Below are 5000 nucleotides of genomic sequence, written 5' to 3'. Positions count from 1 at the left end.
TACGTTCGTAGTACGAAAACTAAGACCAGGGAAAGGAACCCGAGAAAACTTACCGCTAGTCAGAGATTTGGGTGCTGGATGTTATCTGCATACATGGTTTAATTTAAACAGACACAACGCCATGACACGCTTGAATGTTCTGTGACAGAAAAATAAAAACAGCAACATTTGGTATTGGCATGGGAACTAAAGATCTTTCAAATAAGGATAAACTCCGAGTCTGTTAACCCTTTGGTTGTAACCACTAAAAATGTGATACAAGAATTATTTGGCGATACACATTTGTTATTCTGCTTCCAGTATCAGAAAAGTCCACAATCTTGCCGTAAGTCATGCAAACAAAAAACAGTGGTACTGCCTGTGGGGGTGGGGGGAGTGGCAGGGGATTTTCTAGTTTATAATTTATAATTAAACTATTAAAGTAGTTATAGTTTCTATTATGACGTGTTTTGTTTCTGTTTATACTGATTTCAATGTTTCTTATAAAGATTGTGTCAAAGTACCGGGATAGTGCGATGTACCCCCACCCCCTAACAGATGATATTTCATATCCTCATCGTAATAAGCTGGGACATAAGCTTGTGAGTGAGACAAATGTGGAAAAACTTACAGAAAATCACTTATGTCCTACATGTAAAACTGTTCATTACCCTATCAGGCATCATAACAAAATTGACCATCTACGGGCATCCGTTTATTGTTTGCGTCACTTACAGCTAAATTGTTGACTTGTTTTGAAACTGGAAGATGTGTACTGACAGAAAAATGCATGTATCACATTTTTAGTGGTTTCAGCCAAGATGTGGACTCTTGTTATAACCAAAGGGTTAACAGACTGAATTTCTTGTTATCCGAAAACCCTATCTTTAGTTTCCAATAAATGTCACTTTTTTTATGTCATGCAACATTCAAGCTTATCGTGGCGTTGTGTCTGTTTAAATTAAACGACGTGAGGAGACAACATCCAGCACCCAAATCTCTGACTAGTGGTAAGTTTTCCCAGGTTGCTTTCCTGTAATTTCCACTGTTTACAAAGGGTCTTAGGTCTTAGGTCTTAGTTTTCGTAACACTCACATCTCATTACATATACTTTAAAACTCATTTCCTTAAAATAAACCCTTTAAGGCCTGAGGGGACTGCCATTGACAAGTAAAATCGTGTCGCGTTAGACAGTTATATAAGCAATGAAGTACTTTTTCCAAGTTTATACATAGCCTCATCTAAACACAACAGGGAGTTGGGAGAATTCGAGACAGTTATGAAACCAGAGATGCAGTCAAAGGTTTGCATGACTGTTGAAAATTCTCCCAACTCCTTAAGTGTTTAGATGAAGCTATGTAAACACAGTCCGCTATTGCTTTTATGAAATAATTATTTCTCAAAAATATTTCGACAAATGAAGGAAGCTGCTTGTTTTCTTGATACACGCCCATACAGTATTTTCCTACCATATTTCCTACATACTCTTATCCAAACACAACTATTGACCCATGAGAGTGTGTGTACTATCCTAAATTGTGGCTAATTATTTTAGAAAGTAATATTGTACATGTAATACTCAGTACAGTGGAACAGATCTTGATGCATTTCTTCATTTAAACAATTTGCAACGAATCAAAATTCCTGGTGATGGAAATTGTATCTTTGGCAACTATGATACAGCAGCAGTTGGCAAAAGGCACTTAAAACGCTGAAACAAAGGCACATACAGCTATATATATGGAAAATTGAGGTTTAATGAAAGGTGCGAACACATATATATTACACTGTTGAAATGGCTACAGCACTACAACAAACCATTGTGGATGAGTGGCTTGCAAATCCCTCTTTCAATGCGCCTTTCCTCACTTCAAAACATTATAAAGCAGAAGCAAATTAGTGCATTTTTACAGGATGGCCACTTTGCATCAGAACTTGGAAATTCTGTGCCACTTGCTGCCTCCAATGCATTGTGCATCTCAACTGTGGTTGTCACAGCAATGTTAAACTTCCCAGTTTTGCCAATTTGCCCAAGATATGTAGGACTCTAAGTGACAATCCAATTTATATCTTGCTTATGGGGAGTTAATTTGCAAGTGTTTCCAAAATATGATGGGGTGTAATATGTATTGTCAGTGTATAAACTGCAATAATATTAGAGGCAAGAAGCCATCGTCAGGCTCTGCACTAATCACATGTTCCTCTCGAAAGCGGTGACATCATGACAGTTCAACAGAAAGGTTAAGTGGAAAGTTTTTTACTGAATTCAAAGCAGGTGGAACAATGACAGTACACTGGACACTCGTTGAGGAGTTGTTGTAATGGAGCTTGTAGCTGTTCTTTTAGCAAGTGATAAGCTTGAAACATAGGTTCTTTACAAAGAATATAATCATGTGGTTGACACTGTTAGACCAACAACTATGAAGCACTGTTTGGGTAAGAAAACAGAAAGACAAGTGGCCTATATTAGAGCTTTCAAAATTGTTAAGTAGCCAAAAAGTGTTTGTAACTTTAATGAAGGAACAAATTTGGCTTAATTTGGGTTAGTGAATGCGAGTCTTCAGTGTAATTTTTATGCAGAATAACTTTTGTCGGTGAAATAATTATTCTTTGTTTTGCCCAAAATTAACTTCATTGCAGTAACTGCTAGGAAGAAAGGGGGCTGTCAGTAATCTTCCTGTAGTAACTTGGTTTATAATTATATGTTCATAATAGCAAAAGGGTAAATTTGAATCCTCAAGGATAAAGTAGTACTATAAGGATAAACATGTACTGTACTTTGAAACCCTACATTATATGGTTGCATTAATGAAAAATAATGTGTTTGACTTACATGTAGTTGTTGTCTGGAGGCCAGCACCCAGTACAGTGGATATTACCTGGTTTGCATAGCCTAATTTAGGGAATTTGCTTTCTTCCAATCCGTTACATGTAGTAGTGAATTTGTTTTCGTTATAGTTACAGTATAAGGCAAACCCTGATTAAACTTGCATAAGACCTGCTCGTATACGAAAGGACGGCCTGAAATTTGGAATAATTATGCATCCATTATTTCCTTAAATTAAGTTTTCAATACTGTTTTCAATGACATTAGAAGATGAACATGAGCCTGAATTTTTATATCTTGGGACTCCGAAAATGTGATTTTCAATGGGCTATTTTCTTTTTACTTTAGGGACCGTTCATTTTTTGACAGATGGAGGGGGCTGGTGGGATTTGGGGGAGTGTCATTTGGAAATTATAAACTCCCCTCAGCTTGCCATTTTTTTCACATGATGACCCTAAAGGTTATTATTATTTTGGATGCTCCCCTCTCCAAAACAATATGCCTGATGTTTTAAACATTAGTACAATGTACATGTGTATATGAATTAGGCCAAGCCTAAAGGCGGAGCTCCCATTCCTAAACCCAGAAAGCAATATTAAGTTTATGGAAATAATTATGCTTCTGCATAAAGTACAAAATTAATTGTCAGTGTGTACAGTTTACAGCGATCAAACACCTCTGAGCTGACAGCAAACAAGCCTTGCAAACAATAACCAACAATTTTAATCAACAACTGAAACTTAAATTACATGCACAGTAATCACTTTCACAACATTTTCCATTTGACTGAAAATCTTTACTCCCTTTCCCTTCAGTTCAGAACAACAGCAAAAATCTTTACTAACTAAAAAGTCAACCTTAAACTTAGTACCTTGTTCATTCGCTTACTCGACTGCAACTTCACAGTCAAACAAAGCAGCTCCCAACTGGACATCCATTTCACCCAAAAAGCCTATAAATGTGATTGTTGAAATACGTCAGAATCTAGAACTGTTAACAGGGAATTGCAAATGTTTTCAGGCCATCTTCATTTCTTATATCTAGTTTTACAAAATATATGAGGCAGCGAGGCATATATTAGGAAGGAACACATTACCTGAAAGCTAACTATAATTGTAAATAAGTGTTTAATTTGTCTCTCACTCCATTTCTTTCAGCTTTACATTGATTTTCATTAAAATTTTCTCTTCTCGATTCTGGGTTTCTCTCGAGGATTTCTTTGCTTAATCTTCATCACCTCTTCTCTTGTGCTCTTTCCTGCTCTTTATCCCATTGCTTGTCACTAATATGATTTCCCACCAGAAAAACGCCAGTTCCCAATTGCAATGCTGCCAGGCGATTTCCTGCCAAGGAAAATTGCCCAAAAGGCTGTCCTGCCTCCCCACCTGCACCCCAACAGTCTGTACTGGGAGATGTAGGTGACGTCATAACCAAAATTTCTCACATGGATAGATTTCCCCAAAAATCTTACCCGTGGTGCTCTGCTAGTGCGCTTTGCACACCTGAGCTCGGCTAAAATCTGTAAGTGGCCACTGGGATTACTTAAGTTAAAGGGTTAAAATTATCTTTGGGTAATGTCTAATGCAATACATCATTTTAAAGCTAACCTTATAAAATAAACTTTACATGTATTGCCGGGTATATGGATGCTGGGGAAATGCTACACTGTAGGATTTTCCTTTTTCTGAAAAACATCATGCGTGTTCACCTCGTGCAGTGAAGATATTACTTTTATCTTTTACGTGTGAGGATATAGCGGATGTCATGGTAACTAACACAATTAACCAATAAAAGGAAAGCTTCCCCTTCCTTGTAAGACACTTTTGTGGGGTAATATCATTTTTCTCTACTACATTAACATTTTTTACATGTATGACTCAATTTGACATTACAATTTGTAATAATTATTTGTTTTTCATAACCTTTACAGTTTCATGTTACACAACATGCATGTTTTAGCAGTTGATGACCACTGTTTTGCCATTTCGAAACAAAACAAATTGTTTTTTAATCTGGACATTTCATCAGTACTGTATCTATAGAACAAACAAAACATTACTTACATGTATGGCAGCTTTGGGATTGATACAGGTATGACTTTTTATACTCTTGTGCTGATACTGTGCTCGTTCGCTGCCCTTACTCGTGAGAGATACTGTACTATTAGCACTCAAAGAGAAAAATTAATAATGTT

The 5000-nt window shown here is 36.6% G+C and overlaps 1 protein-coding gene across 1 annotated transcript in view; it reads left to right on the top strand.

Annotated features, from left to right (window-relative positions):
* The window catches only part of LOC138022317 (nose resistant to fluoxetine protein 6-like), a 38873-nt gene that overhangs the window by 5730 nt on the left and 28143 nt on the right, over positions 1–5000 (top strand). The gene's annotated exons all lie outside the window — the stretch shown is intronic.

Source organism: Montipora capricornis, chromosome 10 (assembly GCF_036669925.1).
Source record: "Montipora capricornis isolate CH-2021 chromosome 10, ASM3666992v2, whole genome shotgun sequence".
Lineage (NCBI taxonomy): Eukaryota > Metazoa > Cnidaria > Anthozoa > Scleractinia > Acroporidae > Montipora > Montipora capricornis.
This window is presented reverse-complemented; position numbering and strand designations above follow the sequence as displayed.